The 26,077-nt window shown below is 39.4% G+C and overlaps 1 long non-coding RNA gene across 2 annotated transcripts in view; it reads right to left on the reverse strand.

The window, feature by feature from the left end:
* The window catches only part of LOC144365609 (uncharacterized), a 70,746-nt gene that overhangs the window by 16,662 nt on the left and 28,007 nt on the right, over positions 1-26,077 (reverse strand). The window contains exons 1-2 of one of the 2 annotated variants that reach the window (XR_013424268.1): positions 8,340-9,863; positions 7,063-7,131 (exon numbers count right to left, since the gene is read on the reverse strand). This is a non-coding gene — a long non-coding RNA (uncharacterized LOC144365609). Of the gene's footprint in view, positions 1-7,062; positions 7,132-8,339; positions 9,864-26,077 lie in introns of those variants that run through there. The other variant, XR_013424267.1, reaches the window with a different exon arrangement.

Genomic DNA, 26,077 nt, shown 5'->3' on the forward strand with positions numbered 1-26,077 from the left:
CCCAAAAGCCAATAGGTATCTGTTCTTTGTGTCATTTGAGCCTTTAAAGCAGTGGGATTACGTAAGTTTAGAAATCTCCCCCACAAAACTGTCAGTGACATGACAGCCAAGTGACAGCTCCTTGTGCAAAGTCACTACTGCAGTTGGTAGACATAGAAAGCCCAAGGACCACTTTAATAGTGTCTACCTTTCCTTTAGATATTGGAGGACAAATACTCCTATGTTCATGCCACAGTTCTACTCAGCCTGATTTCTATGTCACCCCCACCTCCAATCTACCTACTCCAACCTGGCCCCACCCCACACTCTGCAGCCTGTCTATCCATCTGTCAAACTGCCAGTCATTCCTGACTTCAATCTGTCCTATAGCTCTTGATCCAATAGGAAAGATAAGACCAGAAAACAATAAGCCATAGGAAGGCAGGGCCTAGGTCACATTCTCCTGTATCTCCCCTCGTCCAAATTCTTTTCTTTCCAATGCATCCAAGAGCCTTATTACCATCCATACTGTAAATACTCTTTAATGTGTGTGGCATTGATAAATGAGCAAATTACATTTTAAGTCTTTCACTTGCTCCATTCAATATGAATGATAACTGTTTTTCTCTTTATAAAGCTTTTTTAACAAAAAGAAATAAATTACTAAAAAATTTTTTTTGGAAAAATTCCAAGTATCACTGGACGTGATAGCATATGCCTATAATCCCAGCAACTCAGAGGCTGAGGCAGGAGGATCTCAAGTCTGAGGGCAGCCTTAGCAATTTAGAAAAGTCCTAAGTAACTTAGCAAGAATCTGCCTCAAAATAAAAAATGAAATACACTGGGGATGTGGCTTAGTGGTTCAGCTGCCCTGGGTTTAATCCCTGGTTTGAGAAAAATACCAAGTATCTAGCAATCTATAAAATAATGTTTCTGTCTATAATAATACCGGTATTGAAGCAATTCATAAGCTCAATATTATGGTCCAAATTCCCACTTGCAATAAAGTTTGTGATTTTAATTAACGCACAGAGTTTTTGTATGGCACTATGCTGGATGCTTCTGAATATTTTTATCAGGAAACTGGCATGATGAGAAGGGAAGGCTAATTTAGTTGTGTTGGCATGTTAGACACACTGTAGAGTGAAATATCTTAAGGTTGGGAAACCTTAGAATTACTGTAATAATCCAGGAATGAAGTAAGATGATGACAATGAAATTGGGAATGAAGAATGGACATTCTGAGGAGAGAGATGGGAAGACGCAGGTTATTCAGTTGCTAGGAGGAGAGAATTCCAACATTTGAGAGTGTGTGACTGAGAAGGAGAGATGATTCTAAAGGAAACTGGAGGAGGAGCTGGGGTGGGAGGTATTCTGATGAGTTAGTTTTACACTCATTAAGTTTAAAATTATGGAAACATTCAAGTTGGCAATGTCCCTTAGGCAGATGAAAATGGGGAAACGATACTCAGAAATCATGAACAAGATTCAGATTTAGACACTGCAATTTAATGGGGGATCAGAAGAATCCTGTTTCTTCCAAATCTTAGACTGTGCATCTGCGTGATTATAGTCCTCCCCCAAAAGAAGGTTCCTTCAGCCTATGGTCTTCTGACTACCCAAGTGTTTTTCTCTGCCCATAATCTGTAAAAGGTACAAAAGTTATGGGAGAGGTAGCCATTCTCTTCAAAACAACCACGCCTCTTCAGTTGCCACTGTTTTTCATCTCCTGGTTGCTAGAAGTATACCCTCGTCAGCAAGCCCGCAGCAGCACACTCCCACTACTCATGCCTGACCTTCAACTGTATTCTAGCTTGAGGGGGTTCATTAAATTGGGTCACTAGATATTTATTGAGCACATAATATGGTCCAGAAATTGTGCTCACATGTAGGATATAAAGATGATGACCATGTGCTTTCTGCCATGAAGAAACTGAGTTTGCAAGGAAGACATAAACGAGTAGGTAATGACAATTATAGGATAATGGAGGAAGCGCTTACTCTGCTTACAGGGTTGAGGGAAGGTTTAAGGAAAAGAGATGCCTGGAAGGACAGCTAAGGGATGCTCAGATGGACAATATAAAAAATAAAAATAAAAAAACAGGGATTGCAACCAGAAGAGAGACTGTTTAGAAGGCACAGGAGCTAGGAATGACATGATCCACTACAGGAACTGAAAGAGGTTCTCTTAAAGGTCAGCTGGTACATAGGATGTGAGGTAGCAGATGGCTGGGGATGAAGCTTAAGCCTAAGGACCAAAGACGATTGCCTTGTTACAGAGGTTTTTAATTACAGGGCACCAACATGCAGAGTGGAGGCCCATCACAAGTAAATTTCACATCTCTTAATGTGATTTAAGCTTGGAGCATTAGACTTTACCCGATCAATGAAGGTTTTTGTGAACTCTTTGGGCACAAGCCACATCCTCAGATTCAGCAATTGTAATGAGGATCACCACGTTTCTTATTCATCTAACTTGCTTTTCCTCCTCATCAATATTTTATCCATTCTCATCCTCTCTCCTATGCCCTTAGACTCCTATATTAGTTGTAACAGAAACCTATTCAGACAAGTAAAAAAACAAAAAAATTGAGTTTATCATTAGGGTATAGGAACACCTTATGGAAATTCAAGATGGAAATGCATACAAAAGAGAGTGGATCCCAGGAGCCAGAAAACACCTAAAAGTATGTTTCACCTCTTATCTCTGCCTCTGTCTGAATGTCATAGAGACCAAATAGTGAAGCTAAACAGACATGCTCGGCATCTTTGGTGCACATGGCAGAAATGAAATGCCCACCCCACAACAAGGCAGCTTTCAAAGGTCCCACTCCCTAGAAAAACATCTGATCGTTTTTCTGACATTCTCAATTTCAAATCTGTAGGGAAGGGACTAGGTGAAGTTTGGATTTCGGGAATACCCTTGAACCAATCCATGTGACTAGAAAGCAGAGACACCCTGTTAGAAATGATACCGTGGGGCCAGTCACTGTGACCAACTGGGCCTGTGAAGAGGTTCATTCCCATATGGACAAATTCTCAAGGAGATATTCACAACAGACCACAGTCCCAACATATCATCACCTGAGCAACTAATTCAGGGAGGAGCTCCCAAATCCGTCACCAGGTCCTCTACTGACCTGATCTTAGGGAATGTCCTAATTTTCCTGAGTTGGGCCTCCCATACAATTACCACATCAATATTCTTTCTCTGTCCTTCATCCTGATTTCTTCACCTAACTGTGATCTTTAAATTAGGTTTTGAGCCTCCACTGTCCTTCACTCACCTTCCTCAACACAGAAGTCCCATCCTCCTATCATGGATCCACCCAAACCAGGTAAATGATAATCCTAGGTAAAAGTTCAGGACAACCTATTACATAAAAACCTTTTGCATTCATTTAACTATCAATTCCACTATTCTTAAATGGTCTGGAAAATCTCAAGTTAATAATAATTTGGGGTGAAAGTTTATTTTTCAGCACACGGTAGGCAGTTCTCACTGTGCTCATTTCTGTGTTAGCTAAGCTGTGTGCATGTCAGAACCATGTCCTCTCTTTTGCACAATTCCAAGGTAACACTCTCGGGTTACCACTGAACAGTGTAAAATGAAGATATAATTTGATTAATGGACTAACAGGCCAAAGATTATCCTACATAGTCTTGCATCTACCAGCCCAAGAGTTCCCCTATTCTGTTCAATTTCCTCCTGGAGTCCTATAGCCTTTTTCGACATCAGAAACTAAAGAGGCTGGTGGATGGCAGGGCTGGGAGGTTTCTCGAACTACCTTCCTTGCTCACTTATCCTGTCAATTTTCATTGTTACCCTTTTATTGTCATCAAGTTTATGAGAGAAAAAGATGGCATCATATTAAGGCATAATTAGGATAATAAACGGGAGCTGTGGTTTGTTTTTGGACCGATTCCAATTGGGTAGCACACATAATCACCTCTAGCTGACTGCTTGATGATTATGACTTTGACAAAGTGGCATTATTTACTGCTAATGGATGAGATGATGATTTATTACTAATTACTCCCTTTTTCCACAATTTTTATATTATGTTAAATGAAGGATTACAGTTAGGGTAATAAATATTCACTAGGAAAAAAAAATGTCTAGCAGCAGAGTTCATGAAACTAGACCCTGAATAGAAGAGCCATTTCAATACCCAGGACCAGACCACAGAAAAGTCCTGACTTCAGGAGTCTCCACCCAACTGTTTCTTCAAATCACTCCCTCTACTTACCCTTGGCTTCATTCTCTCTCCCTGCTGATGAGACATTAGTGAAAACTCAGGTGGAAAAGTTGGAAAGTGACACCTCCCCTGAGTCAGTTTGGAGTTCCAGAATCTCCTGTGGGTGGGATGGGGGAAGCAGAAATCTCCCTAAATGGAGATTGAAAATGAATGTAAGAACTAGTCCTTTCCAGAAACATGACTGTGCTGAGAAAGAATCTAGTAACAGAGGTTGAAAGTAATTGAATGCAAATGAGGGGACACAACAGGGTTACAATAACCAGTTAATCATACCCTTCTTGGGAGAGAAATAGATGCAGACCATGGTTGTCCTAACTGGAGTGTTGGATTTGATGAGCTAGCATGAAAACAGAACTTCAGTCCCAAAATTGAATTCAGAAGACCAGCGTAGATAAAGAATGACACCCAGAGCCTTGAGTGTTAGGACAGAAGAGAGAGTCCAAGGTGAAGCTGAGCTGAGAAGGAGACAGATTGAAAGCCCCTTGATGCTAAGAAGCACTTTTTTTGTACTTCTTTATCATTTCCACAATGCCTACCACAGTGTCCAGGGCATGGAGAACTCTCTGAAACTTTTCATTGACTGAGCTTTGGCAGGTAGACTGAAACAGTGAGAAGCAACATTCTCCACATGCAGATCAATTAATGACTCATTTTTTTTTAAGGTTTTCAGACCACATTCATAAGATGCTATAGTTTTATTATCAGAAACTGCAATGTCATCAACTTAAGCATTATCCTTTTATTCGCATTTCACTGGAGGTTTTCATTGCAGATAAAATTTCTTATATTTTAAAATTAGCACACACAACAGTATCTTGATTTTAATGTTGTATTCTTGATCAAATTTTATTGTTAAGTTGCTCTTGAAGTTTGTTTATGATAGTTTTCCTTGACCGAAATTTGTAGACTTCTTATTTCAAAATGTGGCTTTTCTTAAACATCTTTTAATACTATACATTTTGTTTTGAATTCTATTTTCAGAGAGCCAATATATAATTTGCTTTATTGATATAATATAAAGTGAATTTTATGAAATGTGTATGTGTCATCACTTGAACTGTCAACACAGGGGACTACACACCCCTACCCAACCTGGACATGGCTATACTACAACAGTAAACACAACACCAGACTCCTGTCAATGTCCACATGCTCAACAGATCATAAGAAGTGATATGTGACTTGGGTCCTGAAAGATGAGCAGCAGATCACCAAGAACAGAAAAGAGGGAGAATTTTCTAGATAGAACTACTTTTCGAGGCAGAAAGGCTGTCAGAAGACAGAGGACCAATGTAAGAAAAATGTAAGGTAGAAAGGAAGAAAAATCAAATAGTAAGGTTGTTTAGCATTAATCTATGCCAAGAATTTGCATAGATGAGTTTTAACTCATGGACAAATGGGGGCTATAAAGCATGAGAAGAAGAGCACAGTCTTTTCTTGACCTCCATGTCCCATGGTATCCCCCAAGAAACTCTAGCAGATACCCAAAGCCTCTTATATCCACATCTGCCGTGTCAATTGGCATAAATATGTGAATATAACTGATAACACATCCTCCACACATACTTTAAATCATCTCTAGATTGCTTATACTACCTCATACAATGTAAATACTGTGTAAATAGTTGTTTTACTGTCTTATTGAGGGAATCATGAAAAAAAAGTCTGCATATGGTCAGTACAGTCACTTTTTTAAATTTTCTTTTTCTTTCTTCTTCTTTTTAGAAAAAGTATATAGGGCTATTTAATTCAATGGAAGTACACTCCCAGGTGCATGAAGCAGACTACCTCTTGAAATATATTTTCAGTCTTCATTAGGTTGAATCCACAAATGCAGAACCTGCAGATAACAAAGGGCCAACTCTAATATAATTTTATCTGTATTTTAGAAACCAGGCACTGACATAGAGGATAGATTTTTTTAAAAAAGAGAACTCTTAGACCAGTTGAGAATTGCCCAAGTGAAAAGGTAAGAGCTGAGCCATCCAGACAAAACTGAAGGGCCCTCCGGGGATGATTCAGCAGAATTATTGTGACATAACTTACTAAATATGTGAGCAAAAAAGTAAAGAGATGATCTCAACATTTCTAATTTGACCTTGATTTCTCACCCTGTGCATAAGAAATTTTGTGTGAAAGCATTCCAAAATTTTTTGAACTACTTCTCCAAGAGGCCCAATAGTCTTCTAAAGAACTTTGGGTTAAACTGAGTAAGTAAATACTTATTACCATAAATGAAGAAAAACTAGCATTCTTTAGGTACCTACTAAATGCTGGCTTTAGGCTAAACACTCATATTTAGTCTTCACAAAAGGCCTGTGACAAAAATATTATTTTCTTTTTACAAACTGAGAAGCTAATGCCCAGAAAAAAATTAAGAACCTACTCAAGCCATTTAGCCAGCAAGTGGCAAAATATTCAAACTCAAGATTTGGGGCTTTGAAAGATATATTTTTCTACCATCTATGTTGCCTTTCAGTAGAATAAAATGTATCTTAATAAAACTCTACATACTTGCAAGTTATTTCACCAAACACAATTCAAAAAACTTTATGTTTTCACTCTGGAAATAATAAGAACAGAAATTAAATAGTTATTCTAAAATTCCAAGTATGCACAAAACTCGGATGCCTAAAGTTCTATTAGCAGCATTAAAACTGGCTGGTGAAACAGCCCTCAGAATGGCTTTGTGTTAGTTCCTTTGTATTTCCCAGTAGTGTTATTAGTAGCAATAAGAATTACTTACAAACAAAATGCACCACTTTTAATGCAGATTCACATTTACTCGGAAAATCTCAATAAACATACATTTCTAAAAACTTACCAGAAAAGGATTCTAACAGGGTATGGCTTGGTTGGATGCTTGATTTGTGTCTTTGTCCACGTTGTGCATCTATAACATAATAAGATGGGCTGGATAATTTATAAAGAACAGAAATTTATTAGCTCACAACTCTGAAGGCTGGGAAGATAAAGGCACTAGCAGATTTGATGTCTGTTGAGGGTCACGTCTCTGCGTCAAAGATGATACCTTGAATGCTACGTCCAGAGGGAGGGAAGTGCTGTTCCTCAATGGAGGAAGAGTAAAGATGATCAACACACTGGAGAGAGCTTTTTTATTGAGGCTTTACTCCATTTATGAGGGAAGAACCCTCATGACTTAAACAATTTCCATTAGGCCCCACCTTCCAACACCGTGGCGTCAGGGATAAGTTTCCAGAACGTAAATTTGTTGGGATGCAAACATTCAAACCATAACAGTTGGATTAAGATACCTCACACCAGGTTCTTCCAGGATGGTACAAGGAGAATTTAATACAGGACAGATGGCTAATTTTACAGTGCAAATGATTGATTAGCACAACTGAATCTTAGTGTTCAAAAATTTGGAGCGGTACTAGCCTTCCCATACCAACTCTTATTTATAGGTTTTTGAACCTCCAGAACTATAAGATTCTATCCATTTAAAAATATGTACTGAGGGACTTAGGTGGGCCAGCCATGTTCTATGTGCTTTAAATAATATACAGTGATGAACAAGATAATCAAACATGGAATTTATATTACACAGATGGATAGGGTACTGAAGAGAATCCAATGACTGGGCAAACAAACACAGAAGATTCCAGACCACAGAGTCATGCAGACTATTCAACCAAGGGAGGAGTCAACATGAAGAATACAGAAATTAAGTATTGTTCCATCTTTCCATTATTTTAATCTATCTAATTCCTGTTTCCATAAATTTATGCCTTTATTTGGTAATAATAGGTTTCATGTTTGAATAAGAAGAGAACAAGATATCTGGGCTTTCAAAATATCTTGCTTCACCTCTAAGAACCATGTAGAATAGGGGCTGGGATTGTGGCTTAGTGGTAGAGCATTCATCTAGCACATGCAAAGCCCTAGGTTTGGTCCTCAGCACCACATAAAAATAAAAATAAATAAAATAAAGATACTGTGTCCAACTAAAAAAAATAAATATTTTTTTAAAAAGAACCCTGTAGAATAATCTGGAATAAATACATAAAAAATACATGCACTCATACTTTATTTTTCATTAAAGAAACATGAGATTGAGCCAGGTGCATCAGCACACACCTGTAATCACAGCTACTGGGAAGATTGAAGCAGGAGGATCACACGTTTGAGGCCAGCCTGGCAGCTTAGTGAGACCTGTCTCAAGAAAAGGGGGAAGAGAGATGAGGATGTAGCTCAATGGTAGAGCAGTTGTCTAACATGTGTAAAGTCCTGGGTTCAACTCCCCCACTGCAAAAAAAAAGAAAAGAAAGAGAAACATGAGAACTTTAGTGCCACAAACTATTCTGTGCCATTAATTGAAACTTCCTCTGATGTCTCCAAGACTAAAAACCAAGTTGAGAACAAGGAATTATACATCCCATATTTCAAAGACCCTTCCTACAGGACAAAGAAGCGGTCATAATTAGTCCTGGGGATTTTATCCCATCATTTATAGTCTGCTGGCATAACAGAGAGACAGCACATTAGGGGAGTTTATGGAAGTGGTTTATTTCAGTCCCTGTTCCCATTGAAAAGGATATTGAGATAGTGTGACTGCCCCAACTCCATGCAAAGACCCTCAGCCAAGTAGGAGAGGATCTGATACCACTTGTAACATCTTAGTCCATGATATAATGATCTTAGGGAAGGGGGCAAGAAAGAATTCTTCAGAGAACCTGGGCTATCCTGCAAGATAGGAAATGTCCCTGGAGAATAAGCAAGCAGAGAAGACATGATTCCCTGGGCCATGTGAATATAACAGGGAAGCCATTTTGAAAAGGTTCTGCATGCATAGCTTGGGGACCCTAGCAAAAGAGAACTTAGTGGGGTATACTGCCAGAGCAAAGAACTAGGAGAGTGTCACAAGAGGTGAGCCAGGACAGACATTATCCAGTGCAGAACAGAGTCCTCTGAGTGTGTGAGTAGTTGATGAGAAGAATTCCAAATTACCCACAAAACACACCCCTGTGAGATATAAAGCACTGGGTCACCTGCCACACAAAGAACACTGGTGCCCAATTATATGAGTACCAGTCAAGTTAGAAGCTCTGTCACTCTCTGCCTGACCTCCATCCTTGTCAGTCCCACTCTGCATGAATCCAGAATGGAGACAGAGTCTCATGGCCTGTCTACAGCCCTGAGGAATCAGGTCCTGTCAGTAATGAGGAGCACATTGGAGCAGGAGCTTCAATCTGATGAGAAATTGGAATTTTACATTAGATTAGACTGTGCCGTCCTATTTAACACTTGAAAATGAGCTTGTTTGTTAATAATAACTTGGAAATTGCCTAAAAAGCTATGAAATCTACCCAGGTTGCCACCAAGGAGGCAGAGAAGAGAAATCTGATCAAATATAATGAGGAGCAGTTGTGGAAGAAAAATGAAAGTTGTTTCTTGGTTAAGCCCTGTCAAGCCTAACACCTTTTAATAAACCAGCTACAGTTAAAATGATGAAAAAGCCACTAACAAGATGTTGAGTTACACTTAAGGAATATAGCAAGGTTATAGCCCACACATCCAAGAGTCCTTTCTAGTCAAATGTAATTTCAACATATCTATAACCAAGTAAAATGAGTTTTTAAGAAGACTGAAAGTGATGTCTAAACAATTTACATATGAGTTATAAAAAATAAATTTAAGGAATTTTTTAAGAAAAAGCAAACTAATTCATATGAGGCTAAGATCAGGAAGCTGGTGTTACCAGTGAAGCATATTTACTAGATATCTTCAATGTGCTAAGTGGTATTTAGAGGCATGAAAAGAATTAGAAAATATGGTTCCTATTCTTGGAACCAGCTGGATAAAATAAATCCATTCTTAAAAGAAAAAAAAAAGACACACTAGGGAAAAGAATAATAGAGAAAGTAAGTATAATCAAGTGCTGTAAGAGGGTGAGAGGAGATAGTCCTATACGGAAATGCACAGGCAAGAAGGTGGAAGCACAGTGAAGAGGATTTGTATAATGACAAAAGGGGAAACAGACCATCCAGAAAGACAGGATTTTGAAAATGCTTTCCTGAGGCAGATTACAAAGCTTGAAGAGAGATGATCCACTATAGTCAATAGAGATTTCCATTATATGGGCATCTGTTGGTAGTCTCATTATGGAAAACTCAAGCACCTAAGTAGCCTTGCTGAGAATTTTACTAAGGGAAGGATACCATGGGGGAAATAGTTAACAGGTGTTTTTTTTTTTTTTTCCTAACTAGAAAAGGAAAATGAGTTGACAATCTTAACCATCAGAATGCTTCACTGAAAGTGGTATTTAGGACTTCTAAACACTGAAAGAAATCAATGGAGATAGCCTGGACTTTAATAACTGTGCCTAAATTTACATTAATGAAATAATGAAGACTGAAGGGTAACCAGTCAGAGAAACTATAGAGAATTTAGTTAGGTGTTTCTTTGAATTCAAATTAGACCAGGACAAAGAATCTTTTGTCCAAAACTCCAGCAGGCTCTTTGCTCTCCACAGCAACACATGGCCTTGGTTTTAAGTGTACCGGTAAGTCAATCCCTTGATCTGAGTTTCTTTGTGAAAGCAACTTGGAAATTCTAGGAAGACATTCCAAGTTGCCTGGATTTAGTAGTATTAATGATGGTTTTAGTGGTGTAAGTGATGCAACTCTGGGAAAAAAAGCTTTTCTGCCTTACTCCCAGAGGGTAGATCATTACATAATAACCCATCTACCTCCATGTTGCAACTTGTGGATTTGCTGTCCAATAAGAAGAAGAAGTTGTCCACATTTTAGATTTACCAAAGCTCCTGAAAGAGAACACTTTGAATATTGGGGAAGGCAGTTCAGGTTAGATTTTTGTCAGTTAGTGCATATTACATTATGCTGACCCAGATATTCCAATTTCAACTGTTTTCCTCATGTACTAGAAAATACTGATATCAGCAAGCATGTGGCCTGGCGAGCTGGGAGTATTAACCTGTGGTCCCACCAGGATTTTTCATCATTTTAACATGGCCTTAGCTGTGGTTAGCAAAGTTGCACTATTCTCTCTCTTCGGGTGTGACTCCTCTTAGTCCTCCACTTATAACAGAGAGAAGGGAAACCTATACATGGAATAAGGCCTTCTCTGTCTTTTTTTTAATCCAGAAACATTCAATTATTAAAATCTTTCTTCATTTTGTTTTGTTTTGCATTTACAAGAGATAGAGTTGTATTCTGAAACATTGTTCTAGGTCTGATTATTTTCTGAAGAAAATAACCCTATACTTCAGCAAAACCAATTAGTCTTTTCTTTTACCACAATATGTAAGCTGTGGATTATAATGGACCAACAATTCAAACCAAAATTATAACTTCTGATTAAGTAATATGGCCAGTCTGTGGAAAATGATGCTGAGTCTCCAGTGTGAGAACCCATTCCTGAACAATGTGGAGCCCAAAATGGTAGCCACTATTTGTAGAAGTAGCATAATATTTTTTTGTCATTTTAACTCTTTAGTAACTAATCCTACAAATCTTGCAACCAAAGTCCATTCAAGGAAATTAAGAAGGTGTGACAAGAATCAGGAAGTAACAGATAAATTCTGGGTGCAAAAGTCACAAATGTTCATTCCACAAATGTTTAGGAGCACGTACCATGTGCCAGCTGCTGAGAAAAGAGCAGTGAATTATACCTGAGTCACACCCTGACTGCTCTTCCAGTGGAGGAATAAATGCTAAGGGAGAATTATTACAGAATTCATCTCACATATCCAGTTTCAGAAATTCAAGACTTACCAAACACTTCCATTTTAGGCAGAGAACTGATAATTTGCAGAAGGCATACGCTCATCTCTGCTTACAAAAATCTCAGAGTACTCATGATGATTAAAGGGACAACTATTTCTCAATACAATTTCCCTAAGCAGTCTATGAAAAATGCAGGTGTTAATGTCTGCCTCTAAGAACCTCAAAGGTTCTCTCACAAGCCCCTTTTGATGAGCTCCTCATTTACAGGCTCCAGTATTTAAACAAAGTGACCTTAAAATGTGGCCACAAATGAGTAGTCCAAGAAAGAACACCTGATCCAAAACCAGCAATCTATTGGCTGATCTGACATAAGAGCTCAGTGTTATAGAGGTCCCCTACACTGGACGGTGACTGACTGACCCTGTCAGATCCCCTTGGGGAGTTGAAATGTAAGACACACCATTGAAGAACAGTGAAGGGATCTAACCTTTGCAAGCTAGCAACGTATCTTGTCCCACTTTAATGGAAACTAGTAGAAGACACAAGACACCTGAGTCAGAAACAAAGGACTTACTATAACTTAGCAAGCATCAGCTTCATATTTGCCTCAGTTTTCCTTTTCTCTATCCCTCTATATCTCAAAAGAGGCAATAAAGAACAGTCGTTTCATATAATAGGTTTGCATCCCACCTGAATAAAACTGAACCTAATAAACTTGCATCCTTTATAATGGATTTCTCACAAACCTGCCCTATCTTTTCCCAAAACAACCTTTATTATACAAATTAGCAAGTGTAGATACCCTCTGCTCTGGATGGTAACACTATTATTATCTTCTAAGGCTGTTCACTATGAAAATACCCATGAACAAATAATACAGAACATAACCTGTCAATGCCTCTGAGCACAAAATGCAAAAGACCCACAGAGAATCATCTTCCAACAATAACAGAAATAGCAAGTTGTAGAAACTAAGAGACATACAGAGTAGGCATCTAGTGTAACAAGAAGCAGCAAAAGCCACACAGTAGAGAATGAAAGCTATTTCATAGCACCAGGAGAGAAAAGCAAGACAGGACATGAATCTTCATGCCAATGGAAGTATATTTCTAAACACGAACTAGAATCATATTCACCCATCAAAATAGCTGGTGCAGGCTTTATAAAGAAGTTCCAAGAAAGTGGGATCATTTTGTTTGAGAGTGGAAATTTCTCCCATTATCCACTAACCCACCCTCTATCACTACAGTCAAGAAATCAAGCTGGACTCTCTGGCCTATGGGTTTTGTTCGAGCTTGGTATCATACAGAAATGGGCTAAATACTGGAGATGATTCACCTCAGAAAGCAAAGCAACTTGGAAAGCCTCTCCATCACAGTAACCATTTATGTTAAAGAAATCGATTTTGCACTGTTTTCAGCATCCTGCATTTTATCTCTTACTTTGCATCTTAATCCAACCTTTTCCTCTAGACAAAAAAAAATGTTTATTGTTATTTGTCACTAGTAATAATGGTCAGACGATTCTAGATATACTCTTGTTAAAGTCAACACAACAATTATCTGAAAGGAGGATACATAATCATTTTAGACACTAACTTGACCTCTGTTTCCAATTTATCTAGTTATGGTTAGTACATCATACCTTATCTCCAAGAAACAAATATCCCAAATTTTACATTAAGTATACAGTCAAACTAGGCATCTTAAATTGTTACTACCTCTTATTATATTGAATTAAACATTTTATTCACTCCTACAACAACAACAATAAAAAAAAAGCATCCTGCTCATTGATAATTAGATGTTTTGCTTCATTTGGATTTCCTCCAACAATCTTCTGTTCATATCCAGCTCTTTATAATTAATTATCCTCTTGCTGAACAACTGAAAACTGAAGTCTGACCAAAGTACATCTCATCCCACACCCATGTCCTAGTTACTCCACAAAAGGTTAATTAATCATAAAAGGTGCTTTAGAGCAGGAGGCCCTGGAAGAAATTCAGACCCAGTTTCTGGCAACGTAGAAAAACCACCATCATGCCCCTTGTTATTGAGCTCACACTGAGAGAACCGTTTCAATGAAACAAAAATCCAACTGCACAAAATAGCTGGTATATATAATATCGAGCCTCAGATAATGGAGCGTGCCACCGTTGTCACGGTGATACAGAAGCCCAGCCCACCTGTGAGGGAAGGTCAGCACTGTTTTCACTCACTTAACTGAAGTGCCTAAAACTCCCAAATCACAACAATGGCAGAAGGAGTCTTCATAGTTCTCCTCTCATTGGCTGGGTGCCATTTTATTATATGAGTGAACCTTCCTCTACACACAGTCTTCCAAATACACCTGGCACTTTCCCAGCCTGAGGTTTTAGTCATGTTAATCTATCCAGTTCAGGAATAGCCTTGCCTTCTTTCACTGTCTAGCCAAAGCCCATAATTCAGTCAAGAACAGGTTCAAATAATTCATCCTCATAAACTTTCCTCCACGACATTCAAATTCACAGGAAGTGCATCCTCTTTTGATCCAGGAACCCTTGTGGTACATTAGAAGGAACATTGTCCAGAGAAACAGAAAATAGATGCAATTTTGGCTCTATTCAATGTGTAACTTTAAGCCAGGTGTTTAAGTCCTGTGTCAGCTTTCTGTTCAATAAAATGGGAAAACAACTACTATTTTATGGGTTTTACTGTGGCGATTCTATAGAATGAGGTATATAAGACTCTCTTTTTTTTTTATGCTCAGACTATATTCCTCTGCTTACTTGATAATTAACCATTCTTGTGTTTTTGTTTTCAAATTTCATTGTTTTCTTCCCTTTAACAAGAAAATGTAACAAACTTACCTTGGTGGTCTTGGGATAGTAATAAGCACCAAAGTAATTGCCCTAAGAACAGAAAGATGGTTCTGTTTTTCCAGGAAAAAAAAGGTTGTCATAAATGGTGAATTTTAAGAATCTATGAGAAGATATTTTCAGATCACAAGAAGGAAACATTTGGGGGAAAAGTGAAGGAAAAGAAATCAAGACTCCAAGATCAAGAAACTAAGTCCATCATGGCCAAGCCTTAGGGACTTACTTGTGGCTCTAGAAGTAGCTATGAATTGAATAGGGAAGTGTCCAGACAGTGGGTCTTGCTACCAGATATGGCGCCCACAGGACGATGGCTCTCCTCACCCAGTCAAGGTTTCCCTCTGCCACCGGAACCCTACTATAGACACTAAAAGAAACTGCCGATGGACTTCCAGGCCCCCTGGGAGACAGAAAGAACAGCTCCCTATCCTGGAGATGGAAGGGAAGCAATGCTTTGGTGACAACCATAAATTTTCCATTATGTTTCATAAACTGTTAGAACATCTTGTCTCCTCAACAGACTCAGAGCTCCTAGAAGCTAAAAGCTAGTTGTATTTTATATTTTTTATATTGCCCTCAGGTTCTGTTTGTTTCCACGGGCTTCACTGGATGAACAACATTTCTCTCCATCTTCTCTCTTTTGTTTATTGTTTAGACAGAGTTTTAATTGTATCAAATGGGTTCTTTAAAAAAAAAAACTTTAATATGTTCTTTTTAGTTATACATGATAGTAGAATGTATTTTGACATATCAGACATACATAGAGTATTACTTCCCATTTTTTTTAAATCAGTATCAGGCACAAAGAAGTGCTCGATATTTGCTAAGAAATAATAGTCTATTTTTTAAAAATATTTTTAACTTGTCTGTGGATCTTTATTTTATTTATATGTGGTGCTGAGAATCAAACCCAGTGCCGCACAAATGCTAAGCAAGTGCTCTGCCACTGAGCCACAACCCCAGACCAACTTCTCATTTTTGTGGTTGTACATGTAGAGCTACACTGGTCATATATTCATATAAGAACATAGGAAAGTTATGTCTGATTCATTCTACTGTCTTTCCCATTCCCATCCTCCCTCTCTTTTCCCCATGTTCCACTGTCCAATCCTGTGAACCTCCACTCCTTCCTTCCTTCCCATTGCAAGTCAGCATCCACATATCAGAGAGAACATTTGGCCTTTGGTTTGAGGGTTTGGGCTTATTTCACTTAACATGATTGCCTCCACTTCCATCCATTTATCAAAAAATACTATAATTTTGTTCTTCTTTATGGCTGAGTAATATTCCATTGTATATACCACATTTTTTTATCCATTCATCTGTTGAAGGGCACCTAGGTTAGTTCCATAGCTTAGCTATTGTGAATTGAGCTGCTATAAACATTGATGTGGCCACATCATTAAAATGGGTTCTATATCAGTGTAGAAGTTGGTAAATGGTTGTTTTTTTCCTTGTTCAATGGTTTACTCCATTTCTCTTGCAAGTTCCCATTGAAATAGAGAATTAACTTTGGAAGAATAAGTAGAAGGCAGGATAGAAGCTAGGATATATGGCTATAAGTTGAGAATAAGAAATGTAACTTGTCTTTCAAATAAAAAAATCTGCTAGCAAGAGGTGGCAATTCTAGTTCATGGGGGCAGCATGGTGGACATGCTGCTTCTGGAGAGAGTCAGATCTTCCCAGCCTTCTTGACTACCATGTTTAATCCATTTGATTTGGAAGTAAGTCTTAAACTGACAGATTTTCTTCCTGTCCAAAACGTGAACCTGTAAAACATATTGATGATAAAAATAATAATTTGCATTCAAAGCACCTTCACTCCTGGATTCAACCATGATTGTTCCCAGTCTTCAGACATAAAAAGGTACTTATCAAAATTATCTTCATTTTCAAGATGCCTAAACTGAGTCAGTGAAGTCAGATATCAAGTTCAGCCACATAGAATTGCAATCTGATTCCATCCTTTTCATATATGTAATTATTATAATTATTATCATTGAACAGCATTTCTGATGCTGACACAGCCAACTGTGCAGAATTCAGCCAGCCCCTGGAATGCAGCCAACAGTGAGGGAGACAATGTTTAATACAAAATAATCCTGAGACCATAGCACTCCCACTTTTGAAAGCCTCAAAATAAATCCCAAATTTATTCATAATGGAAATAAATCACAAAACCTAAGGTACAAAATTATGTCCATGGCTTCTCTAATAAACATCAAAAAGGCCTTGCCAAGTTCTGGCTATTTTTTAAAGAATAACCTTTATTGGTCCTCATGAAAGGCCAATAAGCAGGTATTATCAGGTTCTAAAAAGAACATACTCAATTTCAAATCTTCTAAAACCCTACCAATGGCACTTACAGTTAGGAGTATTAAAACCCTGAAAATTTTTCCTGTTGCCCTGATTTTATAGTCAATGATATGGATATCTAGAGATAGAAAAACATGGCGTCTATCTCACCAACTAGATTGTTAAGCTGCTCAGGGATCCCAACAGCAGCCAGTGTCTTCCTGTATGAATTGGTTTGCTTGATCATAAAATACTAAAACCAGATGTCCTCAACCACAGAAACTTATTTTTATCACAGTTTTAGAGGCTGGAAGTCCAAGATCCAAGTGTTGGCAGGTTTGGTTTCTTCTGAGGTATCTTTCCTTGGTTGGTAGATGTCTCACCATGATCTTTCCTCTGTGTGCATGTGTCTGTGTCCTAATCTCCTCTTTTAATAAGGACACCAGTCATGTTGGATCACAGTCCACCCTTATGATCTCATTTTACCCTAACTACCTCTTTAACAGCCAAATACAGTCACATTCTGAGGTACTAGGGTTAGGACTTCAACATATACATCTTGGGGTGGGGGTAACAATGCAGTCCCTAACATTTTACCTCCCAGGTAAATAACTACTATGGTTTGCTCACTGCTTACAGAGAGGTTCCCCATGAAGGCGTGTTGCTTGATGACTCCATGTAAATATTTCAGCCAACTCCGAATGGATGGGAAAGTAATGGTGAGCTTGAGAAATCACGCCCCCACCCTTACCCTTCCAGTTGTAAAAAGAGCTTCCTTCCTGATTCTGTGTCTATCCTGGTGTCATGAACAATTCCAAAGGGAAGCAAGGCCTGCAGGACTTGAGACTCTCTGCAAGGATGAGACACTTGAAAGCAGGGAAGGCAGGCAGGCAAAGGAACCAGAGAAAGGCCCTGCTGGGGTAAAGCAGAAAGGCTTCTCCATCATCCATGGTAAAAGGGTTACTTGCTAGGCATTTTCCTCCAAATTGTTTAAAGTTGTGTAATTGGTGTGCTGGTTGACGTGGGAGAAACCTGTGCTGAGCTTCTGTCTTTTATCATGCGTGTGAATTTAAGCACATTTCTAAAAATCTCTCCAATCCTCATCTTCTTCACCTGTAAAATAGATGTATAGCAGCTTTTTGTGAGAATTAAACATGTGAATTGCCTCCAAGTGCACTGCACTAATTGAGCATTCAATTAATGTTAGTTTCTTTCTCTTTCTGACTTCCCTAAAAGTGCAGGCTGGATAGATCACTGCATGGACTTACTTCTCTCTGCCACAGGATATCACAACTCTCGAAAATCCACATACACTCTTGACTATACAAAGGTTGGCTTCCCCACATCTCTTGTTGAGATTTATAGCTTTGATCTCTAAGATGGTTGGAATATAAAAAGAACAAATAGTACGCGAATATCCCCCCAAACTCTCTCTCTAAGCCGCAGAGAGCACTGAGGAAACCACATGTCTGCGCGTGTGAGTGTGGGGGTGTTTCAGAGAGGAATTTTCATTTGCTGCAATCTGGCTACTTGTCCCCACTGTAAGAATTAAATTATTTCCAGAGGTCACAGACAAGTCAAGTCAGCTCTTTTATTTAAAGGAACAAGATACAAGATAAAGCCCCAGACAACTAAGAAAAGAAGAAATTGTTGGAGTGGCTAGGCAATCACTGAAGTTCTTGCCAATGACCCAAGGCAGGACTTCACCGCCTGAATAGTTTTCAAGAAGAAATGCAAAGGACACATCTATTTGATCCATGATTTATCAGGAAGTCAGCTTGCTAGGTGCTTGCTAAGCCTCTGCATTTGACTATGTGGACCCAGCACTGGGAAGGGCAGGGAGGAAGTTGAAAGAGGCATCCTTCAGACTCTTTGCTTGTTTCTCTGTCTGCATCCTGGCAGGAACCCACCAGGCTTGTTTAAACGCATTACCCATTTGTTAGACAAAGGGAGCCAAGCTGCTCCAGATGCCTATGGCACTGCACAGGGTTAAGCAATAATAGGAGAACATTTCTACAATTATCATTTAGTCTATGATAGAAATAAAGGAGCCAGCAAAGTTTGTGTAGCATCTCTCCAAAGAAGTCTCACTGGGAGATGTAGGGAGATTGAAGGAAAAAAGGAGGGGGGTGGGGGATACAATATACAAAAGAATTTTCACAAATACAAAAAATAAATAAAAACCATGAAGATATCTGCAACTATCTGTAACTGTATATCCTGGGTTGCCTTTTCATATTCTGCAATTTCACTTTCTTGATCTAAGCTACTTTCTTTGAAATTGCTTTGGTCCAATGCCAATCACGTATGCACCCACATTTAGTCACATTCGATAAGGCTGAAAAATCTTTCTTAGCCATAAAATCCAGGTTACTGGTGATCAGACATCTAAGTGTAACCTTCTAAGATTTGCTACTTTTTTCTTTTGAAAAAAAATACCTTTTTGACACACATAGGTCATTCTCTGACAAAAAAAAAAAAAAAGAAGAAGAAGAAGAAGAAGAAAATACAGCTCAGCATCTGCTTGACCGGAAGAAGCCAAAGCTAACCCATCATAGGATTTGGCAGCAAATACATCCAGACACCCAAATGGGCACACTTATGCAGAAGCATGTGTGAGTGCACATGTGTACACATGTGGACACAGTTCTACTCTAGCAGCCTCCACTCCTTCCTGACGGGCTTTGGGAGAAGCAGACTGAACCTCTTAAGTCACATTGCCTACACTTAAATTTTCTGTACTCAGAACAATCCAATTAGATCCATGGTTTCTTTTTTTTTTTTTTTAAGAGAAAGTGAGAGAGGAGAGAGAGAGTGAGAGAGAGAGAGAGAATTTTTAACATTTATTTTTCAGTTCTTGGCGGACACAACATCTTTGTTGGTATGTGGTGCTGAGGATCGAACCCGGGTGGCACGCATGCCAGGCAAGCGCGTTACCGCTTGAGCCACATCCCCAGCCCAAGATCCATGGTTTCACTTTGAGATATCTTTGAGATATCTTCCAGAAAGGAAGTCCATCTGAAGAGGGGAAGTGGGGAACAATGGCTAGAAATAGATGCTGGGGTTAAATAAACACTTTGCCTTCAGCTTAAAGCAAAGACAACAACAAACAAAATTGGAAGGTAGAATGGTCCCCTGTCTTCACCGTCTCTAGCTGCCGCCTCTCCATGTTAAGTGCTAAGAATAAACTGGAAAAACTCAGCTCTGCACTCACTGGATTTACAGAAAGGTGGCAAATACAGAAAAGCCAAAAGGCAATTTCATAAATGGAAACTAAACACATTGACCTGAAAGTAGAATAGTGATTACTAGAGAAGCGGAAGGAAGTGGAGCCAGAGAGAGGGCAAGAGAAGGGTAGTTGGATATGACCAATGCTGTATGCCTGTATGGAAATATCACATGGAACCCATTTAATACATACAATAAATACATCTTAATAAAAAAGATAAAAGAGCCAGGAATGGTGGCAAACTCCTGTAATCCCAGTGGCTCAGGTGGCTAAGGGTAGGAGGATTGCAAGTTCAAAGCCAGCCTCAGCAACTTAGTTGAGGCCCTCAACAACCTAGCAATATCCTGTCTCAAAATAAAAATTAAAAATGGCTGGAGATGTGGCTCAGTGGTTTAACATCAATGGGTTCAATCCCTGGTACCAAAAAAAAAAATCAATTTCAGGATGGCATGATTATGAGTTATATAAGGCCTTTGTTATCCAGCCACCCATGCTTAGCAACAATAAAGATTTGGGGAGTCCTTTCTTTTAGCTGGGGAGTGACACAGCAGATGTGCACAATGACCCTTTGGCTACAGGAGACAGAATGAACGAGAGAGAAGTCCAGTTAGTAGCCTGGCCTGGCTTACAGACTTGGCAGTGGTAATGGAGAGAGGTGGATGGATTCAAGAGATAAGAGGAAGCAAAATCCCTCCCTCCCCACCTCCCTTCAATTGTGTGATATGAATGAGGCACTGGGGAGGGAGGGGAAGAGCGAGACGTTCAGCCTAATGTTCTTCATGTAAACAATCTCGTTCCATATTTTCTCCCTTAAATTTCGCCACGTCTCTTTCATCTTCACTGAAATTCTTAGTAAGTGGAGGAAAGCTGGAATCTAACGTTTCTGTTGAACCCACAACAGAAAGATCACACAGTTCTCCCGGCCAATGCAAAGGGCTCCTTTTGAAGCCATGCACAGGACCTGCAGAGACACCATTTCACTCCTGGCACTCGTTCATCTTTCCACTTTCTCAAAGGGAATGAGTGAGCAAATGGCAATCAATGCTCCAATAAAAGTTTTAGGAGATAATTGCAGTGACGGGAAGTGGAGTCGTTACAATAGTCATGCTGGGTTTGTTGTGATGCTACTAATCAGACCAAGTTTTCTGACTCATGTAAATTGCAGGTACCTTTACTCCTGTAGGAATCTCTATTAATAGATAATATCATTATGCTAATAGCTGCTTAAAGTATAATTTAAGAATTTTAAGCGATCTGAGCCAGATATTTTAAAACACTATAATAACCTAACAAATATGAACCAAAAAATAAATCTTATCACATTTAAGGAAATTATTTTTAAAGAGAGACACCTGCAATTTACCCATTTAAAAAAAAAAAAAAGCAGTTGTGCTACTTGGGCTGAGTGATTAAATGGCTGCATGTTTTTCAATTGCTGAATAAAGCAGCTATTTCAGAATGTTCTACTATCTAAGCTCTGGTTTATCATTTATCCATGAATGTTTATGCATAGCCGCTGTAATTTTAGAATGTGCACAGGAATACCACCATTCGTTCACTCATTCAATATTTGAATTTGTTGAATATGAAGCCTTCCTGGACCACGCCAGTTAGTTTCTGATCCCATATCCATGCTTAGCCATGTTGACAGCTGGCCGTGGCCTGCAATGGGGTCATCTGAGGCTTCTGAAAGGCACACTCACCTTTCCTCTATTCTATAACATCAAATGTAAACAGAGAGAGGAAAAGTCTCAGCGCCTACTAAAGGCTTGCTCAATGTTATCTTGGAGATTCAGTTAATTATCTGTCAGATAGTTTAATAGGAAATGGTTTGTCCAATTAACTCTAGCTTCACAGTCCTAACTTAAAATCAAGGCTTCCAGAGGTTCTGTTTGACAGGGAGCTGTGGAAGAGGGTCAAAGAGGGAGTGGAGGAGATAACGGGGTAGCAGGAGAAAAGGGGGGACTTTGTTGGAGGGACAGCAGGAGGAAGCAAAAAGAGCCCTAGGAATGGGAGACCCTGCAAAGCAAGGGGATAAAAGCTACCAAGAACCATGGTATCTGATCGCACATGACATCCAGTTCCGCATGTAGAAAATTCCCAAGATAATCAGTGCCCTGACAAAATAAATGTGCTGCAGAAGAATTTCCTGTCTGAATGGAATCTTTTTCAGCTCCAGCAGGAAGTAGTACCCTGTTATAATATCATCACATTTCTGCCACCTACCTGGCCCTTCAGCCCCTGGAAAGTCATCTTACCCCTGTGGAAGTCTGCAGATATCCCACAGGGCAGTTTTCAAATACCTGAAGCCCCACTCAATCAGAGCAGCACATGGTCATACATATTTAGGGATTTTAATCTTTCCACATAAATCACTCCCTCCAGCTACTTAATCATGTGTGACAACTTGCAGTGACTGCATCTCGTGCTCTGATTTCCCTGAAAGGTCTTGCAAGCTAAGCAGGGTTAAGCTGAGTCAGTAACTCAGATGAAAGGCACAAGAACCACACAGGAAACACACAAAATGAGTCAACACACAGCACATGGGTCTCTGCACCTCGCCTCTGAACTCCCGGAAGTGGGACTCCCCAGTGGGTCTAGAACTCTGCTGTTTCCTGAACGGAGGAGGCCAGCTCTCAGGCATTACAGCGTGCCTTTCTCGCCTGTGGAAACGAAGGAGCGAGATGAGGGATCCCCAAGGGCCCTTTCAGCTTTAGTATGCTCTGTGTGCTTGCGCTCCCAATTTCCATTAGAGGCAGATTGCCCTAATCAGAGTTATATCAGAACCAATCAAGCCGGGAGGGCAGGAGGACTGTGAATCAAACAAGGAAGTATTCTTAGACTTTATCAAGATTCCCAGGTCATCGCTGCTAGCAATAACACAATGTCCCAGCCCTTTATTATTCTGAATTTAACACTACCATAACCCACCCCATGTTTCCTTATCTATTAACTAGGGCCTGTTGGTAATTATCTCTGCCTCCTCTGACTCTGATCGAGATTTAAAGATCCATATAATTCCACATATTTACTTGATCTAGTGATACAGAACAAGAGAGAAGAACCCAGTGCCACTTCTTAAATCAGTAAGCTACCCGAGGCATTCTCTTAAGCATTTTTCTCATAGTAACTCATCGTAAATTTCAGGACAACCCGGCAAGGGTTGTGCAGAAGGTCACACAGACAGTGAAAGGCAAACTGGGATTTAAACCCAAGTATTCTGACTCTGGAGCCGCTCTGCTAGTCTTTGGAATTACTGAGGTTTCCTCTTCTTAAAGAAAATTGAAAGTATAGCCAGAGTTTACTAAGAAATGTTTTGTTTTGTTTTTTTTAAGGACCATGGTAGATAACAATCTGTGAAATGGGAACAAAAGCCATTGACTCTTCCTGGAGACCTGGAAGGAACAGGAGACAGTTAGGATGATTCAGTGGGGTAGAGACCATAAATATTTACTAGCTCTAATCTAGCAGCCCACTTCACAATGTGGGGGAAGACAGCTGGTTAAGACCATAGGACACTAGGCAGGGAGTCACATCAGTGGTTGAAGTAATGATTGATGTAAGCTGGAAGGGGGAGGAGGTGAGGAAAGTTGGCATCAAAACAAAGTAGAGCGATCAAGGGCTTTAGTGTCCCACAACCAAGAGTATCTCACTTAATCCTCCTGACCACATTAGGCTTCACATTCATTTTCAATGGAATCTTGGGAAAGTTAAGTAAATTGACCAAGGTCACACAATGGGTAAGCGGCAGCCCTTAATACGTGGGCACGTGACAGGTAGCCTGATCCAGAGGCTGAGCTCCTCGTCTGGACAACGCTACTTTCATGCCTCCATGCAAGAATTGGCAGAGAGAAAAGAGATTCCAGGACCAGGAAGCACCAAAAGTAACTGGGGCTTGGGAGCAAAAAGGAAGAGATTGGTGGACCTAAGTGTAGAGTCGGTTTCAAAAAGAAAGACTGGAGTTTTTCTTCCCCTGAAATCAGAGGGAAAAATAAAAGATGGCACGTACACAGAACGTTGTCCTAGCAAGAAAGAATTTAGCTTCTGCTAAATAGGCCTCCTTTCTCAGGTCATCAGAGCACAAGTCATCTGCTAAGGTCTCTCTAATCCTGGAGCAAGTTGGTTGGACTTCAAGCTTAAGACCTTGGCATGTCTAAAATAGCTGTGGTCCTGGACTCTTCTCTAAGTGAATGCAAGCATTGCTCAGCAGCTCTTGAGACCCTTTCTAAGCATATGTCATTGTTGTAGTAAACCCACGAACCCTGATTTTGCGATTTCTTCAGCAATGGCTACAAGTACGTGATAGGAACAAAGAAAATGACTGGAGTCCTTTGCTCAGTGCTGGAGACTACCTGTAAACTCATGGATATCCCAGAGTGTTTATATTATCCAACTGCTTCTTAAATGAAAAAGTTTGGAGGCTGGTAATCCACACAGTGAAAGACCAAGGCACACTGAACATGTGTGTAACCTGGTGGTTAACGGCATGAACACTGACACCAAGCTGCTTGGGTTCAGCTCCCATTGGTGCTTCTTGCTACCTGGGGACTTTGACAAGTTACTTAACCTCTCTGTTCGGGTTTTTTGTTTGTTTGTTTTTAATCTGTAAGAATGTATTACTTGGACTTAAATCGTAAGGATGCTGTATGAAGTAAATAAAATATATAGAGCAGTTATCACAGCGTCTGAGACATAATAACTGGTCAAGCAAGGACTTCACAGATGCTTCCAGTTGCTCAATGTCTTCAGTGATGAGCATTCACTATGAGAAACGTGGTATCTCATGCATATACCTGTATGTGCCAAATCATGTCAAAGACTAGAGTCCCCCAGCCATAGCAGTGGCTTTAAATTGTCTAGCTATTAGAGACTAGTTCTTATTTTCAAAATGGTGGTGTAATGGACTATGAGTTTGCTTCTAGGGACAGTAGCCAACTCTTTCTTATTTAATACCAATAAGACTGACTTTTCCTACTTTCTATGTCAGCCTTTCCCTCATAAAGCAAACCCAGTGCACAAGTCTAGCCAGAGAGTCAATATTAAATTAAACCTAGAATTTTAAAACATTGCCCAGGTCTTTCTCAACAATTACAATCATCTTTACGCATAGACTTTGTGCGGGCTCCCAACAATTTGCAGAATAGAAGCAATGTTGTTTATCCTCCTTTCAAATCTCTGTGGCCTATTCAGCATCATTGCTTTTTATATTCTCCCAGGTGTAGGCAATTCTTGTTGCCTGGAATTGGGTTCTTCTTCTGCATAACAAAAATTTTCTTGAAAATCTGATTAGAGTACAAGTGACTTATGCATTTAGATGTATTAAAAACCTGTACCCTTAGTTTCCTAAGAACTTTCCTTTCCTAAAAGAAATGTTTTTTTTTTCCTTTTTTCCTGAGCAATAAAAATTAGTAAAATTCAGAAGGCTGGTGACTAAGAACTTCAAGGACATTCCTTTCTCTGAATTCTCAGGATAGTTTGTGTTCTCTTCTAGACCACATCTCTAGCCATCTCAAGTTACTGTCTCCTCCTCTTGCAGGCAGGAACAGTTTGGCTTCTCCCCCAGTACATATCAAGCTCACAGAAATAGAGCAATGACCCAGTAAAATCTTTTTGGTTAACTGATTGACTAAAAATACTTTTTGATTAATTGATCCATTAATTGATCAGGGGACCAGGCAGTAACTAAATAATGAAGGGAGCAGAGTATCAGACATTATGGAGTAGCAGGAACTGCTGTTATATGAAAGATGCA

Source organism: Ictidomys tridecemlineatus, chromosome 7, assembly GCF_052094955.1.
Source record: "Ictidomys tridecemlineatus isolate mIctTri1 chromosome 7, mIctTri1.hap1, whole genome shotgun sequence".
Taxonomy (NCBI): Eukaryota; Metazoa; Chordata; class Mammalia; order Rodentia; family Sciuridae; genus Ictidomys; species Ictidomys tridecemlineatus.